This window comes from Hyperolius riggenbachi, chromosome 3 (assembly GCF_040937935.1).
Source record: "Hyperolius riggenbachi isolate aHypRig1 chromosome 3, aHypRig1.pri, whole genome shotgun sequence".
Taxonomy (NCBI): Eukaryota; Metazoa; Chordata; class Amphibia; order Anura; family Hyperoliidae; genus Hyperolius; species Hyperolius riggenbachi.
In genome coordinates, this window is record NC_090648.1 from 368,290,853 (window position 1) to 368,303,825 (window position 12,973).

General features: G+C 47.4%; 1 protein-coding gene across 4 annotated transcripts in view; it reads right to left on the reverse strand.

The window, feature by feature from the left end:
* Positions 1-12,973, reverse strand: part of NEURL1B (neuralized E3 ubiquitin protein ligase 1B) — a 561,907-nt gene that overhangs the window by 252,095 nt on the left and 296,839 nt on the right. The window lies entirely within an intron of this gene.

Sequence of the window (12,973 nt, forward strand, 5' to 3'; positions counted from 1 at the left end):
AAAGTGAACTCGAAAACTCAAGCAGATTACCATGAGAACCATTATCTCCAACTGCAAAAAAAACTTGCAATGTTGGTAAATCTGTACAGAATTGGCAGGAAAACTTCCTAGGTGCAAGTACCGGTACTTTTTAACATATTACGTTACAACGCCCTATAGTGACATTGCTTTAAAGTGGACCAGAGACTAAGCACCTTCAAGTATTTTACCATATATATCAGTGGGAACATTAGAGAAACCGCCTACCCTGCTCTCTGTTTCATCCTTCACTGCTCAGCCTGCTTCTAATCAGCCCCGATAAAATTCCCGACTGAGCATTCAGTCTGACTTTGCTCAGGAATCATTATAGCCGAGTCTGTCTTCTCTGATGTCTTTTTAAGCCCAAGCCTGCCCCTTCTAGCTCTGCTATAATGACTCAGCTATAATGATTCCTGAGCAAAGCCATACTGAATGCTCAGTCAGGGATTTTATCAGGGCTGAATCCCCTATTTTATCAGGGCTGCTAACAAGCAGGCTGAGCAGTGAAGAATGAAACAGAGAGCAGGGTAGGTGTTTTCTCTAATGTTCCCACTAATATATATGGTAAAATACATGAGGGTGCTTCGTCTCTGGTTCACTTTAACTTAACTTACTCCAGCTAAACTTTCAGATCTCACTTGGAATCGCTGTAGTAAAATGTGTGTTTCAGATTAAAATGACTTTAAATGATGAATAATACTCTGTAAAATATAAACTGATTTTTTTCGCTCTCATATTTTATTACTGACGGGAAAATAAATGTTAATTGCCTGTGATCCGCAGTATGTTAACACGTGAGATAAATTTGGGCCCTCTTCCTATTATTCATTAGTGTACAATCAAATGCCCTACGCATGCAAATAAATGGAAAAACAATCTATAAAAGCAATGTTTATAAAATGTGTGAGTAATATACTATATTTGCCAATTAGATCATGCTCCTCACTTGCACAGTCTAACGGATGTGCTGATGTTATTGCCAAGTAACAGTGCTGAAATAGGTCCAAACGTCAATGAGATGACATGCCAGTGTGCTTTTCACTAGTAATTTATCACAACTACAGTTTATTCAGAATTTGGAGAACATTACTTTGCCTTTTACAGAGGTAATAAAACTAATCACATCAATATCTGTCAAGTTTGAAAACGAAGACTCATTCTAAATAAGCAGCTGACATGTAGCAGGTTTATAAGCTGTGAAACTGCTTTGTGTGCAGCATTCATTGGCTGGTGGTGATAGCTGGGGCTGGTCAAAGTGCAGTAACTACCCAATTCAGTAAAGTATAATTAAGTGGAATCCACCAATCCTGCACTCCATGCAACAACCTGCCCCTTAGGACTGGTTCAAACTGCACAGATCAAAAATGGATCCATGTAAAAACTAAAGCGTGAAAAGGACCAGTTTTTATTGGGCATCAGTTTTTGACCGCCCGTTCCATTAACGTGTGGTGAATACGATGCATTCGTCAATCTGGAAAAATCGGTCCCTCCCCAAACTTGAAGTCCATTCAGCAGAATGAGCCGAATGGATCTGTTCCAACAGAGCAGTGTGAACGGTTCCGATTGATTAATAACGATGAGACTTAGCAGCGTGCCTGGCCCCTGTTCCACTACATAGGACAATGGCGTGCGCATGCGCAGAGTGCCCCCCGTCGCATGATCAAGGACGTGTGTTGCCGGCCGCGGCCAGTACCTGAACATTACTTAATGACCTTGCTGACCCAGAAGTAGCCGCAGGTACTGTTTGTTGCCAAACATTTTGGCACAGGGCCAGGCAAACTGTTCGTCCCATCTCTATTAACATAGGATGCATTAGGATCCAGTCCGTCCACTAAGTGGACCGTTTTTATGGTCAGTGTTAACCGGCTCATAAATTCTTGCCTATACTACACATGTGGATGGTCATCCTCTGGGTAGTGCCAGGCAGCTGAGCTGTGTATCTGGTCAGCCTCTGGGTGCCTGGCAACTGAGCTTTGTGTCTGGTCAGCCTCTGGGTGCCTGGCAGCTTAGCTGTGTGTCTGGTCAGCCTCTGGGTGCCAGGCAGCTGAACTGTGTGTCTGGTCAGCCTCTGGGTAGTGCCAGGCAGCTGAGCTTTGTATCTGGTCAGTCTCTGGGTGCCAGGCCGCTGAGCTGTGTATCTGGTCAGTCTCTGGGTGCCAGGCAGCTGAGCTGTGTGTCTGATCAGTCTCTGGTAGTAATGGCCCCAACTTATTCACGTGAACATCGCTGGTTCCGTTCGTGTTGAAAAGCAAACTTTATGGAGAGTTCGACCCGCCCCCCCGTCGGCCATTATCCTCACTCGTGTGGCTGCAGTAATTAGAGAAGGGAGAGTTTGCTGCAGAGACATAGGGAAAGCTTAGTTAGGCTAAAGTTAGGCTTGTTAACTTGCTCCTTGCTGATACTTATTGCTAAAAAGCACCCCACAACAGCTCTTTTGAGAGCAAATGTTGTTCTTGTGATTTTTTGTGTGTGTGTGTGGCCCACTGACACTTGCATATACAGCCCTGTCAGTCAGTCGTAGCTGGCCCTTGCTAATTCCTATACTGTGCAAGTTCCAGTACATTCAGTGACCTTTTCACTGCACGTGTGTGACAGCTGCACATTTGTAATACCAGTCTGACTGTCAGGGCCGGGCCGAGGCATAGGCTGGAGAGGCTCCAGCCTCAGGGCGCAGTGTAGGAGGGGGCACACAATTCATTCAGCTGTCATTCCTAATTGTGTTTGAAGCAGAAAGAAATAAGAAAAGGACATACATGGAAGTGACTGCAAGCCAGATAACTAGAGATTAAGGTGTTGGGGGCCCTGGGGTGCCTCTTAGTTTAATAGAAATCAGTGTGTGACGGCTGGGGTTGGAGGGCCGGGGGCGCACTTTGGTGTCTCAGCCTTGGGTGCTGGAGGACCTTGTTCCGGCTCTGCTGACTGTGCATACCTGTTCACGGTAACTGTGTGTGTGACAGGCAGCTGCACATTGTATTGATACCAGTCACTGCATACCTGTTCAGTGCACCTGCGTGACAGCACACAATGTTATATTATATAGCAGTCAGAGCATACCTGTTCACGGTACATGTGTGTGTGACAGCTGCACATTTGTAATACTAGTCACTGCATACCTGTCCACAGTACCTGTGTGTGTGATAACTGCACATTTGTAATTCTAGTCACTGCATACCTGTCCACGGTACCTGTGAGTGCGACAGCTGCACATTTGTAATACTAGTCACTGCATACCTGTTCACGGTACCTGTGTGTGTGACAGCTGCACATTGTATTGATTCCAGTCACTGCATACCTGTTCAGTGCACCTGCGTGATAGCATGCAGTGTTATATTATATAGCAGTCACTGCATAAATGTTCACGGTACCTGTGTGTGTGACAGCTGCACATTTGTAATACTAGTCACTGCATACCCGTTCACTGCACCTGTGTGACCACACTCAGTGTTATATTATATACCAGTAAATTCATACCTGTTCACGGTACCTGTGCGTGTGGCAGCTGCACATTTGTAATACTAGTCACTGCATACCTGTTCACGGTATCTGTGTGTGTGTGACAGCTGCTCATTTGTAATACTAGTCACTGCATACCTGTTCACGGTATCTGTGTGGGTGACAGCTGCACATTTGTAATACCAGTCACTGCATACATGTTCACTGCACCTGTGTCACTGCACGCTGATTTATATACCAGTCCGTGCGTACCTGTTAACTGCACCTGTGTGACACCCCCCCCCCCCCCATATGGACAAAACAGGCAGAGGCAGACCAAGAGGCAGGCCACCCGGTAGGTCTGTTCGAGGTCATGCTGAAGTGATTTCGTGCGGCCCTGGACCAGAGTAATACAATACAATACAATAACATTTCTATAGCGCTTTTCTCCCATAGGACTCAAAGCGCTTAGGCTCTCTCAGATTCAGTAATTGGTAGTAGGATGAAGTATTCACACAACAAAAGTTATATTTCTGCAAATCCCAAACTGAACAGGTGGGTTTTCAGTCTGGATTTAAACATGTCTATTAGGATCACAGTGCTCAGAAGATGGCACGTGCCTCCCAAGATTGTCAGGATGTAGTTGACTATTTAACACAGAACACCTCATCTTCCGCAGCCACCAGCACTACTACAAGCACCACATCCGCTAGATTTGACACGTTGCAGCAGTTATTTGGGGGGGGGGGGGGGGGGGTTAACTGATTCACAGCTATTATTGTTACAACAAGATGAAGGCGCTAAGCAAGTTACACCACCTCATATGTCCGAGTTAGGCAACACTATGGATGTAAGGTGTGAGGAGGAGGAGGATTAAGTACCTGCTGTTGGTGCAGTTTATGAGGTATCTGATACAAGCAAAGCTTTTGAGGATGATTATGATGATGATACTGCCATGGATGCCACGTGGGATCCTACTAGACAAGATGACCCGGGGGACAATTCAGAGGGGGAGTCAGAGAGGAGTAGGAGGAGACGAGTTGCTGAAAGAAGCAGGGGGAGCTTATCGTCAGAAACAGCTGGTGGCAGTGTCCGGCACCATGTATTGCCACCTATGGACAACCAGTCAACATGCCCTTCAACGTCAGCTGCTGACGCCACCATAGTGCCATTACCCAGGGCTCAGCGGTGTGGAAATGTTTCGGTGTGTCTGCCTCAGATGAGAGCAATGCTATCTGTACTCTCTGCCAGCAAAAATTGAGCCGTGGAAAGGCCAACACCCACGTAGGGACAACTGCCTTACGAAGGCACATGGAGAAAAAGCACAAACGGCAATGGGAAGACCACCTGAGGAAAAGCAGCACACAAAAGCAAAGCCACCCTCCTTCTCCTCTTCCTCCTTCAGGTGCATTATCTTTAGCCACTTTCTCCCTTGCACCATCACAGCCACCCTCCTCCAGTTCGCCTCTCAGCTTGAGCGGTTCCTGCTCCTCTACCCAAAGCAGCAGCCAGGTGTCCATGAGGGAAATCTTTGAGCGGAAGAAGCCAATGTCTGCCAGTCATCCCCTTGCCCGGCGCCTGACAGCTGGCTTGGTGGAACTGTTAGCTCGCCAGCTGTTACCATACCAGCTGGGGGACTCTGAGGCCTTCCGAAAATTTGTGGCCATTGGGACACCGCAGTGGAAGATACCAGGCCGCAATTATTTCTCAAAAAAGGCGATACCCAAAATGTACCATGAAGTTGAAAAGCAAGTGGTGTCATCTCTGGCATAAAGCGTTGGGTCAAGGGTCCATCTGACCACGGATGTCTGGTCTGCAAACCACGATCAGGGCAAGTACATTACTTACACAGCCCATTGGATCAACCCGGTGACCGCTGGCAAGCAGGGTGTACGTGGCTGTGCAGCGGACCTAGTTGTGACACCTCCACGGCTTGCCAGCAGGCCTCCTGCCACCTCCTCTCCTCCTCCTGCTCCATCCTCTTTGCTGTTGTCCTCCTCCTCCTCGGCTGAGTGGCAGTGCTACTCTACTGGCTCCACAGAGCTTATGCTGCATGCCAGGTATGACGTTGTCTCGCCATCTTAGACATGTCTTGCCTCAAAGCGGAGAGTCACACTGGAGCAGCTCTCCTGGCTGCTCTTAACAAACAGGTGGATCAGTGTCTGACCCCACATCAACTGGAGATCGGCAACGTGGTGTCTGACAACAGCAGCAATCTCATTTCTGCTTTGAATTTGGGAAAGTTGGCACATGTACCCTGCATGGCACGTGTGCTGAATCTAATCATTCAGAGATTTGTGTGTATGTACCCAGGCTTACAGGACGTCCTGAAGCAGTCCAGGAAGTGTGTGGGCATTTCAGGCGGTCTTACACGGCCATGGCACGCATGGCCGATATTCAGCTGAGAAACAACTTGCCGGTGAGGCGCTTGATTTGCGACAGCCCGACTCGCTGGAATTCAACGCTCCTGATGTTTGACCGCCTGCTACAACAGGAGAAAGCCGTCATCCAGTATCTCTACAACTACAGTAAAAGGACATACTCTAGGGAGATGGGGATGTTCTGGCCGAAGTACTGGACACTCATGCAAAATGCCTGCAGGTTCATGCGGCCGTTTGAGGAGGTGACAGACATGGTGAGTCGCAGTGAAGGTGCCATCAGCGACTTGATCCCATATGCTTTCTTCCTGGAGCGTGCCGTGCGTAGAGTGGTGGATCAAGCTGTGGAGGAGCGTGAACAGGAACAGGAGGAAGAGGATCAATTACCAGCAGAACTCAACACCTGCGGCAGCACAAAGGAGGGGGGAGGAGGAGGAGGAGGAAGAGGCATGTGGGGAAGAGGAGTCAGAGGAGGAAGGTGTTTATTTTTTGAGGAGGAGGCGGCGGAAGAACAACCGCAGCAGGCGTCGCAGGGGGCTTGTGCTGCTCAACTTTCCCGTGGTATTCTTGGTGGCTGGAGGAAGGAGGAGAATTTACCTGACATCACTGAGGAAGAGCAAGAGATGGTTAGTACGTCTGCATGCAAATTTGTGCAGATGGCGGCTTTCATGCTGTCCAGCCTGTTGAGGGGCCCCCGTATAAAAAAAAACTCAAGGGGAATGACCTGTACTCTGTGGCCACACTACTAGACCCTCGGTATAAGCACAAAGTGGTGGAGATGTTACCAACTCACCAGAAGGTTGAAAGGATGCAGCACTTGCACAACAAGCTGGCAAGTATGCTGTACAGTGCGTTTAAGGGTGATGTCACAGCACAACGGAATAAAGGTACCACTGCCAATAATCCTTCTCGCATGTCCACGCAGGCAAGGACGGGATGCTTCAGTGATCTCATGGTGAAGTCGGACATGCGGACATTCTTTAGTCCAACTCCTCGCTTTAGCCCTTCCGGATCCACCCTCCACCAACGCCTCGACCAGCAGGTAGCCGACTACCTGGCCCTAACTGCGGATGTAGACACTATGAGCAACGATGAACCCCTGGACTACTGGGTGCGCAGGCTTGACCTGTGGCCAGAGCTGTCACAATTTGCCATTCAACTTCTGTCTTGCCCTGCCTCAATCGTCCTGTCAGAAAGGACCTTCGGCGCAGCTGGAGGCATTGTCACTGAGAAGAGAAGTCGCCTAGGTCAAAAATGTGTTCAGTACCTTTATCAAAATGAATGAGGCATGGATCCCAGAGGGCTACTGCCCACCCGAAGATTAAAGAGACTCTGTAACATTAAAAACATCCCCTGGGGGGTACTCACCTCGGGTGGGGGAAGCCTCCGGATCCTAATGAGGCTTCCCACGCCGTCCTCTGTCCCACGGGGGTCTCTCCGCAGCCCTCCGAACAGCCGGCGACTGTGCCGACTGTCATTTCAATATTTACCTTTGCTGGCTCCAGCGGGGGCGCTGTGGCGGCTTTCCATTCCGAACTACACGGAAATACCCGATCTCATTCGGGTCCGCTCTACTGCGCAGGCGCAGGAGACTTGCGCCTGCGCAGTAGAGCGGACCCGACGGCGATCGGGTATTTCCGTGTAGTTCGGAATGGAAAGCCGTCAGAGCGCCTGCGCAGGAGCCAGGAAGGTAAATAATGACGTCACCGCTGCCCGGACTCCACGGAGGGCTGCAGCGAGACCCCTGACGGATGGAGGACGGCGTGGGAAGCCTCATTAGGATCCGGAGGCTTCCCCCACCCGAGGTGAGTACCCCCCAGGGGATATTTTTATGTTACAGTTCCTCTTTAAGTCAGTCCCCGCACACAGCATCTCTACCTGCATGCTGTGTGACTGCCTGACCCAAGACTGAGTTAGTCCCCAAACAGCATCTCTGCCTGCAGGCCGCTTGACTGCCTTCTCCGCCACCACCAACAGGGTCCAGGACTCCAGGTAGCAGCGGCCACTAACAAAACCAATAACAATTTTTTCTGGTGTGTGTGCATGGCTGCCTAAATTTTCAAATAAAAGGCATGTACATGTATAAATTCCCCTTCGTGATCGTTACCTTGCCGCGGTGAAGGGGCTTGCGTATCACAATGAAGCAATGTCCGCCGGGTATATATGAGTGGGGACAGACCAAATTCGATCAGCTGGACAGTCACTGTTGTTCTGTCATTGAGCTACCTCAGCCCGGCGACCATATGGGCTTGAAAACCAATATCGCCTGCACTTTCGCCATGATGCACAGCAGTCCAGCGCGGCCGTCGTTACACAAACAGCTGTTTGCGGTGCGTTACACAGAGAGTTTGGTCTGTCAGAGTGAAGCAGTACACTAATTACACTACCTGATTGATGTATACACATGCAAGAGGTTTTAAAGCACTTTAGGCCTTCAATTTAGCATGCAATGTGATTTCTGCCCTTAAAACGCTGCTGTGCGTCAAATCCGGGATTTTTCTCCGGGACTTTTGGCATGTAGCCCACTCCGCCATGTCCCCCTACAGGTGTTAGACTTAATGTTTGTAGTTTTGAAGATCCGCATGCCCATTGAAGTCTTTGGCAGTTCGAAAGTTCGCAAACTTTTTCCGCGTGTTCGCATTCGAGGTTCGCGAACCTAAAATCGGAGGTTCAAGCCATCTCTAGTCTCTGGGTGCCAGGCAGCTGAGCTGTCTGCCTGGTCAGTCTCTGGGTGCAAGGCAGCTAAGCTGTGTATTTGGTCAGCCACTTAGTGCCAGGTAGCTGAGCTGTGTGGATGGTCATCCTCTGGGTGCCAGGCAGCTGAGCTGTGTGTCTGGTCAGCCTCTTAGTGCCAGTAAGCTGAGCTGTGTGTCCGGTCAGCCCCTAGGTGCCAGACAGCTGAGCTGTGTGTCTGGTCAGCCTCTGTAGTAAAATATTGGTAATGTAAATTACCGATATATTTACTAGCAGCACCACCCAGGGCCCAACTAAATCCGTGGCGGAATTACACAAACTCTGCTCAGCTGCCTAGCTTCTCTCCTAGCAGACCTGTGACTGATCAAGCAATTGTGTATAAGCATGAACTGGTGAAAGCCTGCAACACTGCTTGTAAGAATCCTTTTTATATACAGAGCCGGGTCTGGTGATACCATATGGGCAAAGGTGGCAATTACCCCAGGGCCTCAGCATCCTGAGGGCCTCCTCCCCCCCTCCAAGTGTCGGCCACCACCTCACTAAACTATCTCCCCCCCCCCCCACACGCGTTACGGAGGCAGTGGTGCTAGACACATACCTACCTTTTTCCGAGTTCCAGGCATCGAAGATCCGTCTGTCTTCTCTTTAATGTTGGTGCTCTGCACTTCCTGCTTCTCCATTTGGGAGCTAGTGCCTGTTGTGAGGAGCAGGAAGTGCAAAGCAACTACACTACAAAGAAGACAGATGGGACTTCCAACACTAGGAACTCAGCAGAGGAAGAGTGTGCCTGTCACAACAGCCTCTGTAAAGCTGCAGGAAGAGAAGGCACGGGGGGAGGGTTAGTTAGTAGCACATCTGACTACCATACTACTGTGAGGGTGTGAGTGCCGGGGGGCCCCAGGTTACTTTTGCCCTGGGACCCCATTGTAGCTAGAGCAGCCCTGTGCAGAATTGGTCTACAGATCTCTTTTCCCACAGCAGACACAATATCCGATTATTTTAACTAGATTTGAGAGACTCGGTGCGCTGGAACCCTTTGCCAGAGGAGTTATTTCAGAACTCTATGCCTCGCTTAATGAGCCACCCTTGTTGTTTCATCATGCATATGTCTCCAGATGGGAGTCTGACCTTGGGGGTGCTAAAACCAAAGAGGAGTGGGAGGAGATCTGGAGTACCGTACTTAAACTCTCCTTGAATTTGGCACTAGTAGAATCAGCCTATAAAGTATTGCTTAGGTGGTACTGGGTGCCTGCCAGGCTTTGCCATGTTCCTGGGGCAGAATCGGGCTCCTGTTTGAGGCCGTCAGTCCAAGGGGGACATGCTTCATATCTTTTGGACGTGCCCTATGATTTCCAGATTTTGGTCTTGGGTATACAGAATGCTCCAAACCTTTTTTGGCAAACAAATCACCAAGGACCCATGGTCCGCTCTTCTGCATTGCAAACTTGAATTGCTTATCAAATCCCAAAATACTCTTGCCCATTTTATCTTTGTGGCTGCCTCCCAAACAGTGGCACGTGCCTGGAGAACTCAATTTGTCTCCTTTGAGGAGCTGAAAAATAGAGTGTCGGCTTATATGGTCCAGGAACAGATGGCTGGAATACTGGAAGACAAGGTTGCAACCTTTCATGATGTCTGGGACCCATGCAGCCATTATATAACCTCTACCTCTAACTAGAGAATAGTGTTGTGCCTTTAAATTGATTCTCTCACCTCCTCAGAGACTGGAGTTTAGACCTTGACCCCTCACTTATCCCTCCCTTCTCTTGCATGCTCCTCCTTTCTTTTGTTTCTCTCCTCCCCCTCTCCCCTTTCTTCTTTACCCTACTCTTTTTTTTTTTACTCATGGGGCTTTCAGCCCAACCAGTATATACACGGTCGGATTTGTGTTTAAAGGATACCCCAACTGAAATGTGACATAATGAGATAGACATGTGTATGTACAGTGCCTAGCACACAGATAACTATACTTTGTTCCTTTTTTTCTTTCTCTGCCTAAAAGCGTTAAATATCAGGTATGTAAGTGGCTGACTCAGTCCTGACTCAGACAGGAAGTGACTACAGTGTGACCCTCACTGATAAGAAATTCCAACTATAAAACTCTTTCCTAGCAGAAAATGGCCTCTGAGAGCAAGAAAGAGGTAAAAAAGGGGAATTTCTTATCAGTGAGGGTCACACTGTAGTCACTTCCTGTCTGAGTCAGGACTGAGTCAGCCACTTACATACCTGATATTTAACGCTTTCAGGCAGAGTAAGAAAAAAAGGAACACAGCATAGTTATCTGTGTGCTAGGCACTGTACATACACATGTCTATCTCATTATGTCACATTTCAGTTGGGGTATCCTTTAAGACAATAGAGTCCTAATTGATGATACTGCAGAAGTGTTTGTGTGTAGCCCATGGCTGGAATATGGATACTATCTAGGCACTAGATCTGTTTCATGTCCCATTCCGACCTGTCTGACTTGATCTGCAAATGTTTTGCAAACGTTCACGTTATACCTTGAAAACTTCAATAAAAATTTTGAAACAGAACTGGTCCAGAGATAAAACCATATTATTAAGTGGAGTTTCAGTGAAAAATTATTCTAGCATCAGTTTTCAGAGAACAACTGTAACAAGCTGAATCTTACCACAGCAAAACAATGCAGCTCTGAGGCGTGGGCATACCTGTGAAACAGGCACACGGCAGTAATTGCACCAGACTCATTTTCCCGGTAATCGCACCTACTATTCATGCAGCCTCGACTTTCATCATCATTATATTTGCAAGCTGCAATCAATACCGACTTATTCTGTAGAAGATCTGAATAAAAAAAATGAATTATGCATCGTTTCTACTTTCTGATGGCTGGATTAAAGATCAAGCAAGGTCCCTCTAGAGAGTGTTAATCAGAACAAGGCAGTCAGCTGTACACCACGCTAACAGTAATCGCTTCTTAATCGATTGATAAACCTTAGAGCCAAGAAACCTTTGTAAGCAGAAAGTGTAATGCCAATTCAATGTGAGGATATGCTTTGAAAAATGGATTAGCAATAGCTTACTAGTCACTTGCGTCTTCATAGTGCCCAGACGTTCCTACCTAGTTATAATTATGGGACTATCTTATCATAATGTGCTCTGAATTTGCCATTTTTAAATGAACGGTTTGCGGCTGGGAGCACACTAAGCAGTGCAGAAAGCCATGCATTCTCTGCACTGTGCATTTTTAATTACTTGCTGCGTTTTTGTATGCATTTGTGATTGGGCTTCATGTTTGAATTTTAAATGCATTTTGATTTTTTTTTATTTACATTTTATGTACATTTCTGGTCCAGCCCTGTCCTCTCCTATCACCTTTGCATCAGTTTTGTATGTTCATGCATAAAAGGTGTACAGTTGCAATACTGTCAGGTAAAACAGATAAAAAACTGATGTAAAACAGATAGGACTGGACTGGAAATGTGCACATTTATGTGTGAACCAAGCCTCGTACTACAGGGAGGTTGTAATGCTGGGGGGTCATACTTTCTGATCACCCAGCGCAACAAGGCTAATGCTAGGCATACACCTAGCCAATTATGCACCGGATCGAGTCACTGGCTTGATGACGACGCATCCCCGCTCGTCCGAGCGGATCAATCCCTGCTCGTCCCCGCCAGCGCTCCTTATCACCCGCTCGATTCCCCGCTATTGTCCGCCGGCGGGGAATCTATCCGGCAGGTCATCGGACCTGTCGGATATTATCAATCGAGTCATCAGCGGCTGGATTGATAAGGACTGGAAATGCCGTGTATGCCCGGCATAAGAGCTGGATAATGGAAGAGGCTCCACAGATGGACACAGATAAATATACAATAGATTTTACTTCAATAATATTACTAGAATATTACGAATAAATTACAAGATATATAACTACAAAGTACAAGACTGACTGACTAGAGCAGGGCTTTTCCACCTTTTCAGAAATTGTACCACTTCTATCGCATGAACATTTTCAAGTACCACCAGTGATTTCGTAAGATGTCAACAACTCAATAAGTGAAAAAAAAAAGGATAAAGTATGTACCATTATTATTATTATTTATTGTATTTTTAAAGCGCCAACATATTATGCAGGGCTGGCCAATAATTAAGGATACATACAGTGTTAACCAATATTACATTTGTGCCTGTGCTTACTGATAGACTAAAGTCAGATTCCATTTGAAGACAGTTCCTTTCTTTAGTTTTTATACAATTCAATGAAGAAAAAGCCTTCTCACACAAGTATGTGGAACCAAATGGCAGTAAAGGTACAATAGATCAGATTCGATTAGAGTTAAATTTCTCTTTGGCGAATCTGCCCATAATCTTCTGATGTATGGCAACCTCGAGTGTGAATGAATATCTAAATAGAGCTGCCCACCCCCATCATAGTACGAATGGTTTATCCAAGCAGGACACAGGGCAGAGAGCTTCTAATCTTG